Source organism: Balaenoptera physalus (genome assembly GCF_965194825.1).
Source record: "Balaenoptera physalus genome assembly, chromosome: 8".
Taxonomy (NCBI): Eukaryota; Metazoa; Chordata; class Mammalia; order Artiodactyla; family Balaenopteridae; genus Balaenoptera; species Balaenoptera physalus.
The window spans coordinates 97,189,760-97,216,006 of NC_138887.1; the positions used below are offsets into that span (position 1 = coordinate 97,189,760).

Genomic DNA, 26,247 nt, shown 5'->3' on the forward strand with positions numbered 1-26,247 from the left:
ATTTGATAAACTAGTTAAATGCCAAATGGTTTTGACATGATTCTCATCTCATTCTAGAATCTTTATGCTTTAAATGTACACTGATAAATAGATTGACAAATAGAAGAAAAACACTGGAAGAATCACAAGTTAATTCTCAGCTTGTAATAATGTAAGCAAAGATGAAAGAAAGAAAAATGCTCATCCTATAGTTCAAAGAAGCAGAGAGAGAATGGGAGAAAGAGAGAGGAGGAAAATCTGCGGTGCCTCAGTATGTCATTGTTTCTTAAACAAAGAACAATGGAACACTGACCACAAATAGCTTAATTAATCTCCAGTCACAGCCTCTACTATTGCCCTGAGTTCAAGCTGACATTTGATGACAATGTAAGACATTTGTCTCCTGGGAATATATCGTTTGGATTGGACTTAAATTTGTTGTTATAGTTAACAAACCACAAGGAATGCAGGATTTCAGAGAATCACAAATTGGAGCAAGAGTGGAACTATATGTTCTAGATCACAGACCATTTCTATATATATGTATTCCTAATATAATGCTAATAATCCTCATATAATTTCTTTATATGTAGGAAAGACAAGTCTAATTTCAGATTGAGATGATCATACCAATCAATAGTAAATATCAAGAGAAAAACACCAATAGTTTTTTTTTAATAAATTTATTTTATTTTTATATTTATTTTTGGCTGTGTTGGGTCTTTTGTTGCTGTGCGCGGGCTTTCTCTGGTTGCGGCGAGCAGGGGCTACTCTTCATTGCAGTGCACAGGCTTCTCACTGAGGTGGCTGCTCTTGTTGCAGAGCACAGGCTCTAGGCGCGCAGGCTTCAATAGTTGTGGCACGTGGGCTCAGTAGCTGTGGCTCGCGGGCTCTAGAGTGCAGGCTCAGTAGTTGTGGAACACGGGCTTAGTTGCTCCGCGGTATGTGGGATCTTCCTGGACCAGGGCTCGAACCCGTGTCCTCTGCGTTGGCAGGCTGATTCTTAACCACTGCGCCACCAGGGAAGTCCCAACAATTTTCCTTTTTAACTATAAATCATGTCATTGAATACAAGCTATGCCAGCTACATTGTAGACAAAGGATATTAAAAGATATTTCTATTCATATAGTCAGCACCTGTTGGTACCTAGAAAATGACAGACATATGGTAAATACTCAAAATTGTTTGCTGATGGAGGGATATGAATTTATAAGGAAACTGCATAGTAAATAATCTGATATTTGAAAAAGTATCTTTTCACTAGAGATATTCTTATAAATATACAATTTTAGGAGACAATTGTATAATGTAGAATGTTAAGTGATAATAATAAAATTTTAAGTGCAGATTTGTAAGGGGATCAGAATAAACATTTGCCTTTTCCTTAATCATCCTTTTTTAATGTACATACAGAGAGAGTAATTCATAGAGAGTGAGTGTGTAGGAATTGTGAGGTTAGGTTAGGAGGGCCTAATGGTGCCCATGTCACCCTAGGAAGTGTAGTTCTAACAAAAAATGCTGAAGACAAAAGAATGATGCATTTCCAGGTGAAGGATGGAGAGCTGAACTGGGAACTGTGCACATCAATTCCTGAGAAGAGAATGTGATCAAGACGTAATGAAAAGAGATGCAGACCACAGGCAAGCCCATAATTTTGTTTATTGAAAAATATTCCTCTGTCAGCATGAGGTGTAAGGAAAAGCATACTGTTGAACAAAGAAAAGAAAATGACCTCTCAAAGAATCAGTGGTTTCACATTGGAAACTGCAACAATGATAAGAGAGAATGAGTGTCAGACACCAGGGTGGGGGGGGCTTCCCTGGCAGTCTGGTGAAAGTATCTAGACAACCATAACTTCTTGGGTGAATAGCAGCTTCTCTGACAAGAGGGTGGTTGTCTCAAGAGAAGGACACACCTCCCCAGTGGTGGCCAGACCTTCATCTGTAATCTTGAGTTGTTGGTCTTTCTGAGGAAATAAAAGTAGCACAAATCTGAACTGTTTCTTAAAGAGGCATTTAAGGATTTTCTTATAAGCAGCAAATGGAAAAAAAAGAAATGAAAAAGCTCATTCTATGGTTTCATTAGTATTATGGACTGGACTGTGTACTCTCAAAATTCACATGTGTTGAAAGTCTAACCTCCAGTACCTCGGAATGTGACTGTTTGGGAGTCACCTTTCAGGGGTGATTAAGTTAAAATGAGGCCCTAAGAGTGGGCACTAATTCAATCTAACTGGAGTCCTTTATAAGAAAAGGAAATTTGGACTCAGAGAGACACCAGGGGCGCTTATGCACAAAGAAAGACCATGTGAGGACACAGAATGTGCCATCTGCAAACCAAGGAGAGAGATCTCAGAAGAAAACAAACCTGCTAACAGCTTGATCTTGGATTTCCAGCCTCCAGAACTGTGAGAAAATAGATTTTTGTTGTTTAAGCCAACCAGTATGTGGTATTTTGTTGTGGAAGCCTGAGCAAACTAATATAGTTAGTAAGCAAATGCATAAAAAAGTCTGTAAATGTAAAAGGTTGCTTTAAAAAAAAAAAACTATTTTGAACCACTAGTCTGTTCATGTGTACAACAGTAGTGTTTCAAGAATGTCATATAAATAGAATCAAATATTACGTAAACTTTTCAGATTGGCTCTTTTCACTCAGGATAACTCTCTTGAAATCCATCCAAGTTCTTACGTTCAACAGTAGTCCATTCTTTTTTTATTGTTGAGTGATATGCCATGCTATAGATGCACCACACTGTGTTTAGCCATTCACTGCTGAAGGACACTTGAGCTACTGCCAGTTTGGGACTATTATGAATAAAGCTGCTACTAACATTCATGTACAGGTTTCCATGCAGATATGTAAGTTTTCATTTCTCTGGGAAGAATGCCCAAGGGTGTGATTGCTGAATCATATGGTAAGTATTTTTACTTTCATAAGTGCTATACTGTTTTCCAGAGTGGCTGTACCACTTTACTTTCTCACCAGCAATCTGTGAGAAGTCCAGTTTATCTACATTAGGAAACAGATAATACATGTGCCATATAAAAGTTTCCAGAACACCAAAATATGCTAATTTCCTTTTATGTTATGAGGTTAGCATACCTTGTACACCCAAACCCAGTAGAGTTCTGGCAAGCTAGCTCTCTGGAAATTAAGAGAAAAAAAAGCTGCAACTTATAGCAATTTCCTCTCTGCAAGGTGGTAGCTATTCCTGCCATGGTTGCTTTCAAACTACCACATGACTTCACTGAGAGCAAAGTTGGGAAGACATGCATATAAGTGGTCCTCACAAGCTGGCACAAGCCAGTTCTAGCACACTGCTGCACACACACACACACGCACACACACACACGCACCAGATTTATCTCCTTCATGAATATTGATAACCAAAATGGTGGCATGAATTTAATAACATGATGACATAATCAAATGCAGAGACAGATATAAAATTAAAAGTATATTATAGTACAATTTTTGAAAAAAGTGTATATTAATATATAAATATATTTATAGAATATAAGGAATTGAAAACTCCAAAATGCTAATAGTTTTATTTCTAGGTAGTTGGATAATGAATGATTTTCATTTTCATGATTGTGTCTCTCTCTGTATTTCAAATTCTTTTCAATGAACATGTTTTCTTTTAATCAGAAATAAATAATATATTTTATTATACTTTGAGATCTAAAATCTGAGGGCTCAAAATTATCAACAAACATAGAACAAAGCAAAACATTGATAAGTGACAAGGTTATGTAATAGAGTACAGTACAGTACAAATTCAGCTCAGAATGATTTTAAATAGAAACTAAACCAGATCATGTGGAGTCAATCAGAGATGTTTCCAGGAGAAAATAAACTTGAGCATGACTTTCCCCTCCTCCCTATCCGAGGAAAATTCTTGGAGAGACGCCACATGAACCTATATTTGTATCTATGTCGGAGAAGGGAAGAGATACAAGTTCTGGAAGGTAGTTTGTTGTGAAAGGAAAATGAAGTAAGTCAGATGATCCTGAGTTTGAAGACTCTTGTTTACTATCCATGATATTTGGGGCAAGTCACCCTCTTGACGCCTCAGTTTCTTCCTCTAGCATGGGGTTAATATTCCTGCTTCATTAAAAGGTTGAATGAAGAAGTATTTATTTTACAAAGACTTTCCTTCTGTTCTGTCTCATTTTATTGGAAATTATAAGCCATCAAAATCCCAGTGGAAGTTTTTATAATGATGACATTAAAAATTACTGGGATAGGAAATGCTTCACTTTATGAGATAGATGGGATTTTAATTTTATGGTTTACAGCATGGAAGGAAATTACATAATGTTAAAAAGATTGTATTATGTTTTAAAAATCAGTTACAGAAAGTAAATTTTTCCTTTCTATGTAATCCGCTCATTTGTGCATTCATTCATCAGATATTTATAAAGTACAAACTCAGTGGAAATCAGCCATTAGTTTAGGAGAAAGTTACCATAAAATACAAGATCAATGACACCTGGGGACAATAAGTTTTCAATAACTTCAATAGATGGTATCATGCACATTTCAGAGCAGTGCAGCTGCAAGGCCGGTACTGTTGTCTCTGTGTCTGTTCTTTCTATGGTAATGTTATACCTATAGGCCCATGCCAGCTAGTGCCTGAGGTTAAGACAAACACTTATTCAGCCTCATAAAAAATGGAATGTGTAAAGTGTACAATGAACAACCATATTTATACTCATCTATTCCAGAACTACTCGATCTTTGAGTTAATAGGATATAAGGGCAATGCTCAAATCATGTCTTCCTGCCTGACGCTCTTTCCTCTAAAAGAGACAAGTTGTACTGTGGTTTCACAGCAACACTTTCCCCACTAGTTGTTCATAACCACTGTATTAGTCAGCTGAGGCTGCTGTAACAAAATACCATAGACCAAGTGCCTTAACCCAGACATTTACTTTGCATTGTTCTGGAACTGTAGAAGTCCAAGAGCTGAAATCTCCAAGGAATGAAGGCGAATTGTCCACTGGCATCTAAACAGCTGCAGTGAGGAGGGTAAGGATAATAGAGTAGGAAGCATGAAATTCAAATATGCTGGGATTTCCAGAAGACGGAGTAACTGTCTAGAGGTGGAAGTGAAAAGCAAGAAAGCCCTGCAGAATGTGTGAGAGAGACAGAGAGACAGCCCCCATTTGAAAAGGCTCCAGAGGAATGCATATCGTTAGGGGAGGGCCAGATTTCAATTCAGGAAAAAAGATGATAAGGGACCTTGCAAAGAATTGATAGAAGTTATGAAGAAATTTGCTGATGACTGACTGAGTTCCAGAGGTTCGCCGCCAGAATGGATTTCAAGGGTTGGAACGGGGTGAGTGACGGGTCCAGAATAAGGGCTATACTGAGCTGTATGGGCATGGATTTCTAGGTGTTAGAGACAAGTCAGGGACTCTCAGCCTTCTCTCTTAGGTTTGTCAAGGTAACAAAAGTAAACAAGAATAAGTGGCATGATGAGTTCTTTATGGTCAGGGAGACAGGGATATAGAGGCTGCTAATATTGGGGAAGGATAAGGATCTTGCCATGAGTGTGTAGAGCCATCAAAGATGATGAGTAGGTCAGAAGTGGGGCAAAGTTACCAGGAACGTGTAGAATTTAGAGGAAATGTATTTCAGCTGGAAATTATTTGTATTGGCTTAAAAATGTGATCTGTAAAGGGACAGTTCTACTGTAACCTTTTAAAAATGTTTATATGATACCAACACTAATACTGTTAAAAATAAATGTAATTGTAAATGTAAGTGTAATATAACGACTCCTAAATTAATAAATGTTTAATAGGAAATACATAACTATAATTTCCTAATTGGAAAGTATATAGAGAAATACGATAAACTTTACATATACTACCACTGAAATTAATAAATGTTAACAATTTACAGCACTTGCTTCAGATCATTTTTAAGAAAGAAAACTCAACAATACGTCTATGTACATTTTGCCAGATCCATTCCTCTTCCTTCTTGTCTAAGGCAAACACCATCATGAAGTTTATTTATTCTTTATACTTATGCTCTGTATACATTTTAACATAGATATATACAGCCATGAAAGCATGTGAGTTTTGTGAGTTTTAAGTTTACAAAAAAAAAAAGTTTACATAATTTTATCATATAATTACCAAATCATATTATCTTTACCTGCCAATATGGAACTAGCTTCCTTTCATTTAGTATTATGCTTCATTTAGTATTATACTGTTCATTTAGTATTATAACAGAAATCTATTCCATCACATAAATATACCATGATTTATTTATCTTTTGATAACATTTTGGTTGCTTTAGTTTTTAAAATTTTAGCAATGTTACAATGAATATTTGTGACTACGTCTCCTTGAACACACGTGCAAAAATTTCTCAAGGGTATATACCTAGATTGTTACAATATTGCTTCTGTTTTACGTTTTTTGGTTTTCTGACCCCAAGGCATGTGGGATCTTAGCTCCCTGACCAGGGATTGAACCCACACCCCCTGCATTAGAAGGCAAAGTCTTAACCACTGGACCGCCAGGGAGGCCCTGAGTTATGGGTATTTTCAACCTTACTAGCTATTGCAAAATTACTCTTCAAAAAGGTTATATTTTGAATTTCCACTCCAGCCAGGAAAGCTGGAGGATACCCATTTACCTATACATTTGCCTACATTTGGAGTTGTCAGACTAACACATCTGCCAATTTGATGGGTGAGATATTATATGTCACTCTTTTAATTTGCATTTCCCTGATTATCCATGAAGTTGAACATCCTATCATTTGTTTTTTGACCATTCTTGTGTCATCCTTTGTGAATTTCTAGTTCACATCCTTTTTCCCAATATATATAAACAATATAAATAAATAAATATATATATTTGCCTGCTTTACATGTTTCAAGTTTTTTAGTGCCTAGTTTTATCTTTTATGGTATCATTTGGAAGATTTTCAATGTGACATAATTGAATTGATGAAAGTTTTCCACTTAAAATCTTTGCTTTTGTGTCTGATTTGCTTAAGGTCATTAGTAAAATATTTTAATCTTTAATATCATCCATGGAAATAGCTCACACTGTTATTTCATGAATAGAGCTAGCTCAGCAATGAATACAGAGTGATCAAAGTTGTATGACCAGACTTAGTATGATCATTTTCCAGATAGAGTACTATCAATCATATGAGAAATATGTTACTGATTACAAAATACTGCTAAGTAGGCAGGACTATAAATGCTGAAAAGAATAATATTTCCTATTTGCTTTCCCTTGTACATGTTTTATGTATAGGATAAATTTGATTGACGAACTTTAAAGTTATTACAGGAAATGTTTGGAGCAGATACAGACAACAGAATCAATAGTGTCTAAACAGACTGAGTTCATATGAGCAGATTTATTTTCTTGACCTTTCACTCCAAATGCCCTGTTTTATTTTGTCATAATAAAAATTAAACATACTTACATATAAAGCAACAGAGAACAGATAACTCTGATGCGGCAACGTCATTAAAATCTCAGGGCTTGTATATAATTTGTGATCCCAGTACTATTTTTGGCTTCTTTAAAAACATTTCTGTTCCCAGATTAAGGTCATTTCATTATTTCTTCTGCCCCATTGCCTTGAGGACAGTACAAACAAATTCTGCTCTATTTTTACAGTATCAACGGAATTATTTTTAGTTCTAAAAAAATTCAGGAGCAGGTTAAGTTAAATTTGGGTTTCTTAGAGTTAGTTGAGCTTGTCTGAGGTCTTTGTATGGAGGGATTTGTTAAAAGGCAGAGCAATATTATAGAGTTCTCCAACGCATATGATTTGTTTTCAGTGAACACAGGTAACTCTGTTTATGTATGTACTTACACACATTCTGTTTCTTTTCTATTTGTCTTTACTCTTTTGGTGATTTCATCAGCTTCATAACTTAAAAGTATCTATTTGGTGTGACTGACTCAAAATTATTCCTCTAGAATTAATGTCTCTACTAAACACCAACTATGTTCAATGGCCTACCAACATCTCCACTTGGGTGTTGAATAGGCTTCTCAAAGTGACTATTTCTAAAACTGAGTCCTGACTCCTCCTACCCCACCCTCACACCTGCAGCTCCCAGAATCTTTCCTGCTGCAGGAGTAGTAACTTCATTCTCTTAGTTGTCCAGGCCAAATGTGGCATCATTCTCTACCTCGCTCTTTCTTATGCCACTCTATTTGTAAGAAAAATTCTATCGGGTCCGCCATTCAATGTTTAGAACCAAACATTTTTCACCACCTTTGCTGGTACCGTCTCAGCCCAAGCAATCACCAGATAACCAATATATGACTTATTGCCATCATTTCTTAACTATACTTGGAGTTTAGCAAGATTTTTGGAGGTGAGGACTTAGACTAATGCTGAACAGGGTTGCTAAAGTATTTGGATGTCATGTCTGTTTCACGTTAAGAAGAGTACATTGGTCAAGGAAGCAACATAAATGTGATGCTTAACTTTATGTGTCAACTTGATGGAGGTTTTTGGTTAAAACTATTCTGGATGTGTTTATAAGAGTTCTTCAATGAGATTAACATTTGAATTGGTAGACTGAGTAAAGCAGATTACCCTCTCTAATGTGGGTGGCCCTCATCCAATCAGTTGAAGGCCTGAATAGAAGAAAAGGCTGAATGAGGGAGAATTTGCTTTCTCTGCCTGACTGGAACATTGGTTTTCTCCTGCCTTTGGACTTGGATTCAAAGTAGAACTTATACCACTGACTCTCCTGGTTCCTAGGCCTTAGGCTTGGACTGGATACCATTGGCTCTCCTACATCTCCAGCTTGCTGACTGTAGATCTTGGGATTTCTCAGCCTCTATAACTAAGTGATCCAATTCTTTATAATAAATCTCTCTCTCTCTCTCCATATATACATATATATATGTATATATATGACATATTTCCATTCAATGATTCAAAGTAAGAAAAAGATTCCTTAGAATATTTCCAAAAAGTGGGGCTATTTAATGCAGTCATGAGCAACTTGTAACTAAAAGTTTTCAAGTTAAAGCAGGCTTCCCCTCTGCTTTAGAGGGATATGGTAAATGGGAGCATATATATGTCTAATGGGTAGATGAAGAAATGGAAATATTAAATTATATCCTTCCTCTCTTCAGAGAGTATACTGAAAATAAAACTCCCAAATGAGCAAACAAAAAGAGATGGCATAGTGTTATGCATATAGCAGATGGCCAATAAATCTATGTAGAATTAATAAATTAATAATTGTAATATGTTATAATGTGCAAAGGATCATGGAGACATCATTTTCTCCATCATCTATAAAGAATTTAGTTGTTAGGCTTACATGATTCTCTATTTGGAGGTTATAAATTCTGCCCATATGCTTTGGGAGCTAAAGTATTTTAACTTTTGCTACATACTTCATGCAAATAATAGCCTGATAAGTCCCCAAACTCTAGCACTGTATTCACCATGCAGTTGTGTGTTCTATAAAATAGACATTAGTATACTTACACAAAATACACTAGAATACTGATGGCTTTACGCTCAAGAAAATACCCTGTGGAATTCACTACTTGGTTTTTTACATTTTGTAGGGAAAGGAATTTCACATAATAGCTGGTGAAATCCAATAAGCTAGATACGTTAGGGATTTTCCATAGTTCCTTGAAAATAGGTGTAGTGTAAATAACCATTTTGTTTTTTTACACTTCTGTCTACATAGTGTTTTAAAGTCTTAAAATAATGAAAATTGAATCTTATTTTCTAACACTTTTTACTAAAATGGCTAAAAAAATCCCTTGAGACTAGATACTACCTAATATTAAGCTTGTTGCAGTATAATTTGCTCTTGAAAATTATTTATTAAATAATCAAACTTGGTTTCTTTTTTGTATTGGTATTTATAAGTAGGTTTAATGACTGGAATACAAAGATTGGTTCAAACTATTTGCTACAAACTACATCTGTGGTTTCACAACCAAATGTTTGATCGTTTCCAAGCCCTGCTTAATTTAATGCCATAGATACTGTACAACATTCACTTGACAAGAAGTACTGCTGATGCCTTTCTTTCTATGACTGTTCTCTTGTAATGAACAAGTGATATGCATCTCTTTTGAATTGCAGCTACTTATCTTTATTTGATTTGATCTTTTTCTTCATCCATCTTCTAGCTTTACCTCTTTTCACATCTTTAGTTTCCATAAACTTCAGAATACGATATAGCCTTTCAGTTAAAACAAAATCACCTTACTGGAAAAATTTTACAGTTGTTGAAAGAATTGCAGGATTATGGGGTATTGTAAAATGGGGTTAATAATTAGCAGTGATTCCTATCAGCTCGCAATTTTGTGTTAACGGTTAGATAGCACTCTCACATCCATCCATCCTTTACAGGTTTATCCAGTTCAACTCAACAAGCCCCTTGAACGAATTTGTTACTGAGTTTCTCCCAAGAGAATATACATGACTGAGAGTATTAGAAACTTCATTGGACATTAGAAGATTGTAAAGGACCATCTTCACTTCTAGACTTTGACAATCTTAGTAAACTCTACAGAAACACATTGAAGACACACACTGTTTTAGGGCTAGCTCATCTCACCTGGAATTTTATTGATAAAGAAATTAAGGACAGTCTGAAGTCATTCCAGATATCATTCATCTTTTTCAGAGAAGCATCCCGGTCAGTAACTGAGCTCTCAAGAATTAAAAAAAAAAATCTTCCGGCTACCTTTTCCTTTGCTATCCTGTACTGTTTTTCTAGGGAAATAAGAAAAAAAGTCAAAAATTAGTGAAGTGGAACAGACACAGTAATGTCATGTCAACATTTATTTATGGCCTGCCAGTTAAGATGGACAAAATAAAAAGTCTAGAGGATTTTAAAAGCAGTACTTGCAAAGAATTCCATGGCGGGATGGTACATCTCACTTGTCACACTGGAAATGGAGACAGTACAATCTATATCTGTAATTATTTGCTTGGGTTCACCGTCCATTTTCCCAGATCCTACATTAATCATTTTATTTCTACTCGCCTGACATGACATTCCAACTTCAGTATAGAAAACACTCTATTAATCTTTTGTATTTCTTGATTTCCACAGACTTTATAAGTTTTAATAGATGCTATGTATTTTAAATATAACAAGCTCTACCTTATGACTGGCATGTGCTGCAAAGGTCTGTTGTATTATTCAGCTATTTGGAATTTGGAATGAATCTACCCACAGGGCAGTGCTATGAATGCACATTAAATTTTTATGGCTAACGCTGAAATTGCATCTACTTCATTATGCACCAAAACCGTAGTTCTAGAGTTAACATTTCTTTGTGCTAATCATCATTTATAATTTTGCTCCCATAGATAGAGGACTTTCCCAGGCATCTATCCAACCATCTATTCAATGATTCATTTAAAGAATATTGTACAGTGTATGATAGGTGCCAGGTGTTGGGGATTTAATAGTGCTGGAAACACTATTTCTGTTCCTCAAAAGCACAGGTGGCACAGAGTACTAGGCAAAACATTACAGTGTTATAACACCCCCCCTCACTGCAGCTTGATGACATGGGTCAAGGACAAGGCAGGAGGCAGAAAGATCAGTGCAGGGGATGTTCCAATAATTCAGGAGAAATATGGTGTTGACAGAGGAGATGAAAACCAATGAAAATGGTTTCAAGAGATACTAAGGATAGGAAGGAGTCCAAGATGAAACCCAAGATGTTGCAACTATTGGACAGTGAATTGGAGAGAGTGTATAGTCCAGTTACATTTTCACAAGAGAAATTATCCTTTTAAAAGAGTAAGTAACTGAGCCCAAGACAAGCAATTCTCTGGTCAGGGTGACCATTTAAAGTGAACTTTTCCTCAATGCTACCAAGTTTTTACTAAAGATTTACTAATCCTTTAATTACTAGTTCTGTTAATTTACGTAGCCAAATAATAAAATGATGATGAGATTTATCCCTGGTGGAACTCAGAGTTATTATCAGGTTGAGATCACTGCATTAGTTATAATGTATTATCTTTTCTCTAACGTAAGGCAAACTATACTCTTCATCTGCCCAAGATGTTTAAAATTGTCCATAGTTATTAACTGCTCAAGCAATGGGGTAGCTTAGCTCAGCCAATGAAGCTATACGCAGCTTTCCCCGCGCCCCCGGAATACCAAATATATCAGTATTTTGTGCAATGAAATAGCTTGATACGTAGAAAAATCTCACTGTCATGTGTTTTTATGCATTGTTTCCTCCTAATAATTTATTGCAAGATGCTAAACTGAACATGTGATATTTCATACTAAATTATAATAGCCTGTTTACTTAATAAGTTTTCAAATAAATGGTTCACGACTGTCTTTGGGTACAAACTTCCATTTATCTTTTCAGAATTTTTGGCAGACTCGGGTATCTTGGGAAATAAATACTTATCCATTTTATTATATTCATATTTACATAGGTTCAATAGCAAACTTTCATATAAGATTGGGCTTTACTTTTTAAACCATTGCTTTACTTTCATGTAAGATTGGGCACGTGCTAAATGTTGGACATTATCCAACATCCTTTCCAGTAAAGCTGACTTTCAATGCAAATTCCATAGCTTTATGTAATGGAATGGAATTTTTATTTAATATTCCAAATACCTCAGTCAGTTTCACTTTGAGCATTATTCTTTTGGCAATACGTTTCTATCTTTATCTTTCAGAGTCTGAATGACTTTCAGTCCCCTGCATATTTGACACATGACTTAATCAAACACAATTCCTTTACATGCTAGTACACTTTGTCTCTCCAGCTGTCACTCCAATCTTAGTAGCTCTTTGGAATATTTTTTTGTTGTTCATTTTCACACTTTTCCTTTGGTTAAGTGCTTTGTCAGTCAGAAAATGATTCACTGAATTTGTTTATCCAGTGCAGTGTAATTTGGCACAGTATTGTATGTTTCTAACACTTATCCTTTTATTAATATTGTTTCCTGTTACTTTATCATTCACACTTCCTTGACAGTTCTCTAAAATAAAACCACTTTTCCTGCATTAGTATTACTTTTTTCAACCATTGTCAATTTTAATTAGTGCACAAGATTCTGAGGGAGAAACTTATCTTTTGTTAATAATAATTAAAACCTAATGAACTGATTTTCTTGAATTCTAAGAACAAAATAATAGCAGTTTAGAAGAAATAACTATTCATCCTCTCTTTTAAAGAAAAGATTTAATTTAAATAATGAAACTTCTTATGTAGGGAGTCCATTAAATGCACTTACTGTTTTTCAGCAGCAATACGACAACAATAACAACAACAAACATGTTTTTAATTGTCTTAGATTGCTGAGTTTAGAAGGAGGGATGATTTAAATCTGGTTAGGAACTTATATGACAGTTGGGAAATGAGCCATCAATGTTAACAGAAGTTTTACCCTGATCCCCAGTGCTGGTTACTGCCCAGGTTTAAATAAGCATGCTTGTCTATTTTGATCTCATAATACAGAGAAAAAAAACACCAAGTCTACTTAAGGATTTAATCTATGTATGGTTACGTTTGTCAGTCCATGTTTACCATATCTCAGATCAAAGATATTATCTTGCTATTACTAAAAGTAACTTGATCAGGGAGTCCATCATGGTCATTAGGTCAGGGAGCACAATTCTTTATGAACTATATACCTTACATGACTAGTCTCACGACCTAAAACCACTAAGAAGCCAATTTTATACTAAAGGTTGCTTTCCTCTTTATAAAGGAAAGCAAGTAACAATATAATTACTGAGATCAATCAATAATATCTTTTTCTTCATCTAGGATGGTATGAAACTATAACGATGACATGAAGATAGCACTAAAACTAGAATAAGAGGTTTTGAATTTTAATCTCTGGTTCACCATGTACTAACTGTACAACTTGAGACAGCATAACTAACTTTTGGGACTCGTTATTTTTCATCAGTCAAGAAGAATTAATAGTCCTTTCTACTACAAAGAATTTTTAAAAAATATTATATAAGATAATGTACATGAAAAGCCTATAAACTTCTACAATAGTATTAAATTTATTCTAACAACCTCCTGCAAGATAATCTCCCACGCAAGTTTTTCCTAGTATGTTTACTTAATCCAATTCAAGCGCTAGTCTTGATTTCCCTGGTCTCTTTGAAACTGGAGAATCATTATTCACCCATATTAATAAAGTAGAACAATCAGAGAATTACCTTGATATCATCTATGTACTTACAAACTGTATGTATTTACTGAGTATTCATAAGCAATTGCTATTCCAACCACCCCATTCCCACCTTGTCCCCATGTAGACCAAATACTTCAGACTGACAATGTACTGGAATTCTAGAACTGGGTTTAGAGATGGATATTCCTTTTCAATGACATAAACATTATGTCCACAATATATTTTTTAAAGAGCAGCTATCTCTGAAGTGCTCAATCCTTGTGATGAATCAGTCTCTACTAGCTGGGGAAAATGGTCTGTTACAGGAATAGAGAACTTGACTTTGACCAGATAAGATTTCCCTCAAGGAACTGATGCGAGCTCTAATCTGTGGTCTAGTTTTTAACTTTTCTCTCTGCTTCGTATTCTTCTTCTTACTTTTTCTTATTGCCCATTTCATCAGCATATCTACAAGTAGGGAAAAATTTATGAAATTTAGTTATCATATGTTCCGTAGCAGCAATGATTATATTAATTTATTTACAATTGCTTTAGCATGAGCACCATCCAAATAGGACACTGACAACAAGTTCATGTACATGGAAGTATTACAATTGAATGTCAGCAATGATTACCAGTAACTTTAATAAAAGTTTGTGAGTGGAAGAAGTTATAAGAAATACATACAGGGCTTCCCTGGTGGCGCAGTAGTTAGGAATCCGCCTGCCAATGCAGGGGACACGGGTTCGAGCCCTGGTCTGGGAAGATCCCACATGCTGCGGAGCAACTAAGCCCGTGTGCCACAACTACTGAGCCTGTGCTCTAGAGCCCATGAGCCACAACTACTGAAGCCCGCGAGCCACAACTACTGAAGCCCACGCACCTAGAGCCTGTGCTCCACAACAAGAGAAGCCACCACAACGAGAAGCCCACGCACCACAACAAAGAGCAGCCCACGCTCACCACAACTAGAGAAAGCCCACGTGCAGCAACGAAGACCCAACACAGCCAAAAATAAAGTAAATAAAATAAATAAATTTAAAAAAAAAAAGAAAAAGAAATACATACAATTTGAAAAACAGTTATAGCATTTACTTATTCATTATAGGCATAAGCCACTTAAAAACTGTTACTGGCCTTACCTGAAATTATGTGAAAAGGAATTCTCAGAGATGTATGTTTTAAACTAGGTTTTCATATATTTTTCAAACAAGATTTTAAATTATGTAAAACAGATAAAAGCGCAGCTGCTCTGGTTAAAGCAGAAGTAGGAACCTCTGGTACCTTCTCTATCAGGCCCTGAGATTCCTCCAGGACCTGACAAGACCATATAACAGTTTGAAAGTCCCAAAAAAGCAGGGGACACTTCCAACTCCTAAAATCCCAAATCTATATTAATTTCTTTCAGTAGGAAAAATAACAACATTTGTGAAATATGTTTTTTGATACTTTAAGCAGAAATTTTAACATATAAGTATGTTGACTGAAGTGGCCTTTCTGGTAAAATTCTTTAAATTCCAAGAATCATGAAATTTTAATATACTACAATTTGCTAAATATATATTGGACACAATTAAGTAAAGCGTACTATTTGGGTCTCCGGAAGACCCAAAGTTAAAGAAATATAAGTGCTGCACTCAAGGAACTTAATTATTCTAGTAGGTTAAAGGAAATCAGTAATAGTAATCAAAGGCATGTTATCTTTCTTGATTTCTTAATTAGAATCTCCCTATTATTGTTGCACTCTGCCAATATTAATATGCATTTTGTTTTTCCTTGAGTTTTTATGCCAAGGAAAATGCTACAAAAGCCTCTATAACTTTAGGGGAAAAAAAGTCTTTCTGAAGGTGCCCATCCGTGGTACCTTATGGCTGGTACCACCTGAGCTGTCTGTGCCTGTGCTTTTATCACGTATTCCATACAAAGAAGAAGCCCACTCATGAGCAAGGCAGAGAGAATAAGAGCTCCTAGTATATCATCCACAGATGTTAGCTCTTAAGAACCTTCCTGAAACTTTTATGCTTTACATTAAATTTATACTTGTACTAAAACACAAAGTTTCTGTCAGTTTTTGTTGGCAAGATAGAATAGTTCTTAAAAAGCTATTTTATGACTTTTTTTGTTGTTAAATTCCAGCTTACAGATGCTTGTCTTTAGAGAGACTGTAGCAGTGTCAGTGTATGAAATCTTTTTTTTTTTCTTTCTCTTTGCCTCACAGGCATTCGACAGGTCACATTTTCCATACGATTTAACCATAGGCTTTTATTATTTATTTTCTCAGCCTATTAATATGGGCTTGCTGTCAGATCATTTAATAAATAGATTTTTTGCATCTGTCCATAGGTAATGGAGTGAGGTGGGCCTACACTTGGCAAAGACTGAAATAGGACAGAATGGTAACTCTCTCTGCAGCTGGCCCATCTTTTACAGCAAGGTGTTACAGTTCAGTCTACCCTCTAATTCCCCTGTGCTATGGGCAATTTGCATGTATTAAATGGTCCTGATCATTTCCTGTAATTAAGGTGTTGCCACACAATTGAGGAGATATTTTTTGAAGTAACATATGGCTAATTAATGTCTTATTGCTAAGTTCCACTCAGATAATAAAGAACTGAAAGATTTGAATTGTGTGCCTTTGGCTGAATTTACCCCATGAAAAATAATTGGTAACATGTCAGTATAAATGCTGGAGAAAATAAATCACACCTTAATATGATAAATGTGCACAAGATTCCATTTTTTCCAAACAGATACCATGAGTTTTCCTAAAAGTCTTCCTGAGTATTAATGAAGTAGACTGCGGACATGGGCTATAGACATTGCCCAGTGAGTGGAATATGGTCTCTAGGTCACCACTGATGGTAACACACAGCAGAACTCCAACCCATGGTACCATCATGGAAAGAGGAAAACAAATTATTTCTGAGTGTGCTTTGCAGAAGACTCTCGGGAATGCTTTTGTGTGACCCCCACTACATGCAGATACAGCAATGTTAATCAAGGCCAAATATTTTATAATGTCAGCAGGCCACACTATAGTCAATTCCTATGTATGTAGGTATAAATAAATATTCAAATAGTATATCTCTATGTATATACACTTATATCTAATATGCTTATAATTATTCAAATAGATGCCTGTATCTATAAAATATAATAAAGATGACAGATGCAAAAACTGTTCAGTCCCTCACTAAGAGCCAATTCAACCAACAAAGCCAAACCTCTTTAAAAGAATAATTTATCTTATCACAGCACACAAAATTCATCTTAAAGACTTACAGTTTTTTCTAAAAGTTGTTTTTGAATAGTCTAACTTCTATCTCCATAGCAAGTACAGTTTATTCATTCAGTGACATTATTTACTGTGCAGAGAGTATTTTCACATACAATATGGGATCATAGTAGCCTTTATAAAGACCACAGAGAAGCAAGGCTTTAAAAATAATGCCGCTATAGCTTTGATAAATTTGCTTTTCACAACAAACAACCTTGCTGTAATATAAAAGAAAAAAATGTTAAAGGTAATGTATATTTTTTAGTAGCAAGACTCGGCTTAAAGTCTTGCTTGCTTTCATTTTTACATAAAAAGTCTAAAAGGGAGTAAAGCACGGGGCCCTGGGACCGTGCAGGCTTTCCCGTGAAAGGCCTAGTGCAGCAGCCTTGACCTCAGCCCTGCGAGGGACTTCCTCCTTTCCTCCCTTCCTGCTTCCTAGGTTCAGTGATCTCACCAGCTGTCTTAGGCTCTTTCTGAAACCAGCCGTCTGTCCTCTGTCACTCTCCAGCAGCTGATATGCTACACATACCCAGCAGATATGCTACACAAAGGAAATCAAGGTCATCAGGAACAAGGGTTCCAAAATTAACAAAATCCAACCCCCGGGTGAACAACCCTCAGACATTACCTGAATTGTTTCCTTTATTGAACTTCTCTGTCATTGACCTTCAATCCTATGTTTACAAGCAGGCAATTTTAATATAACTTTTTCAGGTCAACTTAGAATTCTAGACGACTCTTCCAATGTGAGATTTCAAATATATGTATACACAATTCAAATATGCAATTCAGTTTAATCACTTGTTTTCTCTCTTTCATCCTAAGACTAAGGCTAAGCATTCATCAAACACACACCCTTGGGACGTTGCTGATGCTGATTCACGTTCCTCTGTGTTCATCTTATACTGTTTTTCAGCAGTCTTAGCAACCAAAATTGTTTAGAAATTGTAAAGGCAGAATTCTAATCCTTTTATTCTAGGCACTTAGACAACTTATACGCTACTCTATTACACAAAAAAAGCACTTCTTGCCTATATTTTCTTTTTCTGGATTCACTCCTTTTTCTTTTCAGCATTCTCAGGATTCCTAGGTCTGAGGAAGCTGTAACTCAGTGCTCCTTGTTCCTCTCACTATTTGGATCGTCTTTATTTTTATTTTTATTTTTTAATTTTTATTGGATCCTCTTAAGTACGAACTTCCATCTGCTTTTCAGTTAACCCACAGCCCTCATGACCCCCCAGCAGCTTCTCCTGCCTTATATGCTCTAGGCTGTTGGACATTACTCAGCTAAATTATTGTCTATTCTCACTTGTTTTAATTTGATTAATCCCTTTTTATTAGGCCACTTTTCAGAACTGGGAAAGACTCAGGACTAAAGTAGCTGCCAGAGTTGGGTATAGGGTTGGGGAGTGACTAGGGGCAAGGATGACTCCCTTCTGCATACTCCAGGTGTTGAATTAGAATTAAAGTAGCTCCTGATTAAAATTAGGCTCACCTCCACATCTGGGAACAGGTCTCATTTGCCCATGGATTTCAAATGGCCCTACCTGGGGACAAAAAAAAGGGAAAGGGTCAGGAAATGGAGGAGAGCTTGACCTATGTAATACTAAGTATGTCAAGGGTTTGGGTAAATATGACTTATTATATTATTGAGTGTGAATATGCAAACAAAATCTTGATTGCATTGAATCAAACAAATATTCTTAAACAAAAACTATCTTAAAACCGTTTCATGAATGTCAAAACCGTTGTGGTTAGCAAAAGAAGCTAACACAAAAGCCTACATCGCATATAAATTTATTTAGAAAAGACAAAACTAATCTATAGTGACAGAAAGCTGACTTGTGGTTGCCTGGGACTGGGGGTGGGAGATTAAAAGGGCATAAGGGAATTTTCTGGGCAGTTGGAAATATTCTGTATCTTAATTCTGAGGGTGGTTATATGAGATAAAAGTGTCCTCAAAATATCATTGAAGTGTAACTTAAAATGGATGCATTTAATTGTTTGCAAATTTACTCTCAATTAAGGTGTAAAAATAGACAAATTTCCTAGATTCAAATCATGCCACCTTCAGTTATGGCAACCTTAAATCAGTTACCCGTTGCTGACACTCATACTGGTCCCTCAAGTTTTCTACCCCATACAGATAAGAGCCATTGCTATTTGGTGAGAGCTAGTGGTCAGACGTTTTGTCCTGCCTCTTGGATAGAGCAAGCTGACCCTGGGCACCTTCCTTCTGCTGAGTCCCCTTGGCCATCTCCAACTTCAATGATCATAAACCTACCATTAGCAAAAAAAAGAGTGATACAGTAGAAAGGAGCAGGAAGTACAGATATCGTGTAGCACAGGATTTAGGTATCGTGGTCCTTTCCTCTCAGTATGTAACCCATCCAAGTCATGTTAACCTATGCTAACTCCTTCCGCTTGCTTCTCCCTCTGTTGATTCAATAAACCATGTAATCTGAGAATCTTAAAAAAAACATAAAAAATAAAAAACTGTTTCAAAATAAACTGTATCATTCTTCCTCTGCTTCCAAAAGGGAAAGGAGAAAACAGTAGTGGCCTCATTCAGAAGAATGAATCTTATCCTCCATAATGATGGAGGACACAGGGAGGACAATTTGCTTTGAAATCACTGTTTTAGAGTGTGGATTTTTATGATTATTTATGTTTGGTGATGCAAACAGATCAGGATACAATTGCCATTGAAAAGATAGTTTGTTATATTCACAGATCCCAAGAGACAGGGGTGTTGACCTGAAGCAAATAGACTGCCAGGTATTTCTCCAGAAAAAAATGGGTTTATTTGGGATCAGCAGAGAATTGCAATTCAGGGTCTGCAACTATGGCAAGCCATGTGCAAGTCCCCGCACAGCAAAGAAAGGAGAATTCTTTATAGGGAGGAACAGGAAGTTGGGAGGACTCTAGTGAACAAAGAAGGCTCTCCAATGGCTGCGTCCCTGCCAGGAGAGAAGAGGAGTCTTTGCTCTTGTTGGGCTCTGCTATCTCTGCACGGCATGAGAGCTCCGTCTTCTGGTCTCCCAGCTCTACTGAATTGAGTTTTCTGTCTGTTAAGTTTTCACAGGGGCACGGCACACCATGGAGGTCGGGGTGCCGGGCACTTGAGGAAACACCAGGCTTAGTCAGGAGGCAGAGGAAGTGAGCGGAAAAGGTGGGTAAGAGCCTTTATTGTGGTTTTTGTGGGAAGGAATGGGCAAGACAGGGTAATCAAGTTTAGGATTGGCTAATTTGAATAATTTCATTGGGTTTGGGGGCATAGAGCTGTCCCTAGTTGTCTGGTACCTGGCCCCAGAGTCAATAGGGAAAGAGGATAGTGGTCTGAAGTATAAGAGGTAGACAGGCACTGGGCTGATTGGTTTGCATCTGGAAGGCACACTTGCAGGCAAGTCCTTTACTATCTCTAGGCATAGCTAGTCCTGGGAGGGGCAGCCTCTCCAGAGTCAGCAAGGCCCCAAGATGACAAAGCATCAAAAATACAGAATAAAAAGACACGATGAATACAATCACCCACGGATCCCGCTGGTCTTTATTTTCCCGAAGTCACTTCTGAGCCAAGAGCTTGCTCTGTCTACACCATCCTGGGTAGAGCTTAGGATCTGCTCCTGTTTCTTCTTCTTTTGATTAAAGTTTCTTCAAACTGGACCTCTCTCCTGTGATATTGAGGAGTGGGACCCAATTTACCATTTCTTGCATCCCACTCCTTCCTCTAAGTGAGTAAACAGACAGATTTTCTAAAACATGTTGTTTCTTTCTGATTAGTGGGAACAGAAGGAAACAAAATAATAAATAAGGGCAAATTACAAGTTCACCAGAAACCTTAAAAACATTTTTCTAATCACTATTGCTGGACTTCATTGGGTTAAGACTAGAAATAGACTTGACCTTTCTCAGCACCTTTTCCTGAGAAACATTTCTTAGTGTTTCTTCTATGTATCAGCCCTGTTTAATTCCTCTAACTTCCATTTTATCCCTGGGTGACTACTCCAGATTTTCTCCTCCACATTCCTGAGTTGGGTCTATTGAAGCCTCTTTAGGAAGTGAGATAAAGGGAAACTGTCACTATTGGGGGATACAGTGACCTTCCTAAACAACTCACAGATATGTATTTGTAGTCCAGAATTATCAGTAAATCCATCTTCCACCTCAATATCTTACATGCTATAGGAAAATTCTTAGAACTCAGGAACCCATGCCTTGTCTTTCGACATAGATGAATCTGACTTATTTCCAAATCAGGGACCTCTCTATGAACCATTTCTGGCAAGAGCTGTGGCTCCACTGAAAGCTTCAAAAGGACCAACAGAGCTCCTGGAATGATTCCATGAGCTGTAGGTAGGGGTTGGAGATGCCCCTGAGGGCAATGCAAGACCATGTCCCCCCTGGTGGAGAAGCAGAAAAGCATTCTCGGGGCTGTGAACACACGTATTAGAGTTTGGGGGTGTTTCTGGTATGTAATGGAAGTTAACCAGCTGTTTGATAGGTTGGGAGTTCTAAGCCTTGAGGAATGGTCAAAAGGACATTGTCTGAGAGCCTAAGTTCAAGAAGCCATTAATTAAGCAGACCTTAATTAAATATCTCCTATTCATCTTTATATGCCCCGTATTCAGATGATGGCTGATGCATCCTGACATGGTTGAATTAACATGCACAGGAATCCCAGAGGGGAGCGCTGAGCAAGCTGAGGTAATTCAAAAACGTTCCATCTGACTCCTAGCCGGGTTCCTCTTTATATATCTTGCTTGTGATTTTTCTGGCTGTACCTATGTGATGCTCCAAAATCTTAGTGACATGACAAAAACAGAAGGGTCATGATTAGGGATCTGTGACTGAAGTTAGGTATTGAATGACCTGAAAAAATGATCTGACAGAATATTTCTCCTGAAGAGGGCAAGGCTATTGCTAGGGACAGGACTGCAGTCCCCACAGAATACCTTTTTCTGAAGTTTTCTTGATTGGACATTTCAAAATATACCACTTGCATAATTAACAGATGCCCAAGAATCAATACAGGAGTCATCAGGTTGTTGACTATTTCAGGCAAACCATCATTCTCCTGTGTTAGAAAGGCATGCGTATTTTTCCATTCCACTGTGTCATTTGCTATGTAGATGTTTGCAAAGGGAGGAGTGAGAGTGCTGTGAAAGTGCTGGGATGGAGTTTAGAGACAACTAATATAGAACAGTAATAACGCTTCAAGCCTCAGCTCAAACCCTCTAGTTTCTAGGAAACCTTTTATTTCTTTAATTCTTAGAACACTCTCTATGCTCTGAAATACAAGAGAGTATGTTCTACTTGTAAAACCTTGTTCATCTCTTAATTATTTATTTGGGCCCATGACAGAGTTCTGTTCTGTTTGGCACAAGGCTCTCTTCCCCTCCGACCGCAAACACCTGAAGGGTCCCGCCACCACAAAACATACAGGTGCACTGCTATCATCTGCATTCCTTCCCCGCGCTCAACACACACGTCTCACATTCCTTACACAGCTCTCTGAATTGTAGGCAGTCACCTAGTGGAGAAGCCAATGCTGATTGATTGCTAGGGTTGCCTAGAGTTTCTGTGAAATATGCAATTTTACTGCCACATTTTGTGGCAAAATTAATCATCAGCTAACTTGAATGTTTTTCTTTTTTTTTATAAACAACATTGAGTAGTCATATCCTACATGGTCCTGCTGCAATCAACTCTATCTCATTCTTATTCTGTATTCTCTTGGAGAAAAAGAAAAGAAAAAATTGTGCTGTCTTTACGTAGAAATAGCTTCTTTTAAGATTATATCATCAAGTAGGCCTAGGTTTTTATTTTTAAGGTTAAAACTCAAATTGGTAACACTAATTGGGGCAAGACAGAAATAATCCCCTCACTTTTACTGAAGAATGAAAAAACTTAAAACACAGCAATCTATTCAAGTCTACAAGACTGTAAGTTTCAGAGGCAGCAAGGTAACTCCATGTACAAAGCAAAAACTAAGGTGGGATTCCACAGTAAGGTGACCTGAGGCAGTCAGGGGCTAATATGTGTGAGCATGTATGTAGGAGAGCGAGAGTGGAGTCAGTGTGTGTGTGTGTGTGTGTGTGTGTGTGTGTGTGTGTGTGTGTGTGTGTGTGTGTGTGTGTGTGTTGGGGGAAGCGGAGGCTAAGTAAGAGAATAACCTACTGGTTAGGCGTATGGACTCTGGAACCAACCTGACAGGGTTTAAATAGCAGTTTGGTCATTTACTATGTGACTTTGGGCTAAACAAAGACAAAATGGTAACTGCCTCCTAAGGCTGGTTTAGGATTAAATGCGTTAGTATCTGGAAAGCACTTAGAACAGTGCCTGGCAAATGGCAAGCACTCAATAAATGTTAGTCACTGTCACAAGTACACACATCAGAGGAATACTTTGCATCAAACTCAAACTTCATCTTTTTCAAAGGTAAAAGCTGATATTCACCTGCAGTTTGGAGTGTGACTGATAAAGAATGAAGAAACATATTAAAACTAAGCATTACTAAAATGAGAGTTTCTCTAAACTATTGGAAAGGGCTGGCAGTGGACCGTCAGGTTTTTCAGATGGGCTAGGCAAATTGCTCAGCTTCACCCTCACCTCCACCTATTTGAGTTTGCACATCACTAGATGGCAGTGTGAAATGCCCAATAATCTCTAAATAAATTAATTCCATCAGGCATCCAAATACTTCACACAGAAAAAATATCCAAAGAATCACATGAAAAATGCTTAAAACCTTTTTATCATTAATGTCTCTGATTAATGATAAATCCATTTAGAGAGGAAGAAGTATTGCCTATTTAAAGACAAAGTATATTTAGAAATTTTAAATATATATATCTACATATATATGCACATTAGAAATGGTAAATGTGTTTACAAAAAATGATTTTCATTTAGTTTTTAAATTCAGTCTACAGTTTACTATATTTAGACAATAAAATTCTATCAGCGTTATACATGACTTATGAATTCAAAAATAACTTTTTAGTAGCAGCCCTTGAAATGTGTGAGTGGGGCAACGCTGATGAATGGACCTTATGAGAATACTAACGACAGCCTCACACTCTTTTCATAAGGAATATCGCAAATGAATCATATAAAGTAGGCTCGCAAACGTAACAATCCAGGAGGAGAAGGAATAAAGGCTTACTCCCAACAATGTACAGTATTAAAATAGAAATAGAAAACATTCAGACTTGGGAGAGCATATACTTTGTAATCAAATTCATATTGATCAAATATTGAGGAACAATGACTTCTGAGGTTTTACTAAGATATTTCCACACTCAAATATAGCCATATCACTAGGGTAATTTTGCATCACATGCTCAGCTGTAGGGTTCCAGACTTAGATGGAAATGATCGTTTCTATAATGATAAACTTCCTTTGGGAGTGTGGATCTATTTTGCTTGCTGATGGTCAGCTCTCCTGTCACTTTACCGTAAACTGGACGATATGGTTAGAGCAGGAGCTGTAAACTATTATTGCCTGTCTCCACCACCACCAGATAACGTTTATAACAGGAGAACCCAACATCATGTCAGATGACATGGCATGCATTCTTCAGCCTTTAATTACCAAAGTGAAACAAGAGTAGAGAAAAGGATTGCCTCCTTGGGTTTTAGAATTACTTTCTTCTCTGAGTTTCTAGGTGCCGATGGGAAAAAATAGAGCTGTGAAATTATAACCGATCATTACAATTAGTCTTTTATCTGATGGATCTCCCAGCACTGTTTTTCTCCTTTTGTTCTCACGGCAACTGGAAAAGGGTCTATAGTAGAATGTCCTTCTTTTGGGATTTATCTGATGTTTTCTCTTAAGTAGGCTGGGCCATTGGTTTGAGGAGGAAAACCACAAAAATAAACTGTCTTAACCATTATATCATATCAGATGCACAAACTACCAACATAATTTATCATTGTTGATGTTAACCTTGATTACCCGGCTGAGGTTATGTTTGTCAGATTTCTCCGCTATAAAGTTACTCTTTTCCCCCTCTTTTCTGTATGGTAATTTTTGGAAGGAAGTCACCATGTGTAACCTGTACTTAAAATGTGGGGAGTTGGGACTTCCCAGGTGGTTAAGAATCCGCCTTCCAATGTAGGGGGTGCGGGTTCAATCCCTGGTCAGGGAACTAAGATCCCACATGCTGTGGGGCAACTAAGCCTGCGTGCTGTAACTACTGAGTCCATGCACTCTACAGCCCGCATGCCACAACTAGAGAGAAGCCCGCATGCCACAACGAAAGATCCTGCATGCTGCAGCAAAGATCCCAAGTGCCACAGCTAAGATCTGACACAGCCAAATAAATAAATAAATAAATATATTTTTAGAAAGGTGGGGAGTTATGCTCTACCTCCTTGAGGGTAGACTAGCTATATAAATTAGTTGGGACTCTTCTTCCTCATTTATTATTAATTAATTAACTTATTCATTCATTCATTCATTCATTCAACCAATAAATCATTCATGTACATCACCATGGATACTTATTTTATACTTTGGGTTATAATCCAGTATTCATTTATTTTGTAGCCCAAATTGTTCCAGCTTTGGTCATTTGGGGGTTCTTTCAGTTGACTGTCCATGACCCCTCAAAAAGTCAGAGTCATCAAAAACTAGGAAAGTCTGAGAAACTATCACCCCCAAGAGAAACCTAAGGAGACATGACTAAATATAATGTGGTATCTTGGATGGAATCTTGGACCAGAAAAAGAGACATTTAGGTACCCTAACTAAGCGAAAAAAAACTAAGAAAGAAATCTGAATAAAGTGTAGACTTTAGTTAATAATAATGAATCAGTAATGTTT

General features: G+C 36.9%; 1 long non-coding RNA gene across 1 annotated transcript in view; it reads left to right on the top strand.

Moving 5' to 3' along the window:
• Positions 1 to 26,247, top strand: part of LOC309665756 — a 101,972-nt gene that overhangs the window by 43,039 nt on the left and 32,686 nt on the right. The window contains exons 3-4 of the long non-coding RNA XR_014266663.1: positions 20,497 to 20,596; positions 22,049 to 22,124. This is a non-coding gene — a long non-coding RNA (uncharacterized lncRNA). The remainder of the gene's footprint in view (positions 1 to 20,496; positions 20,597 to 22,048; positions 22,125 to 26,247) is intronic.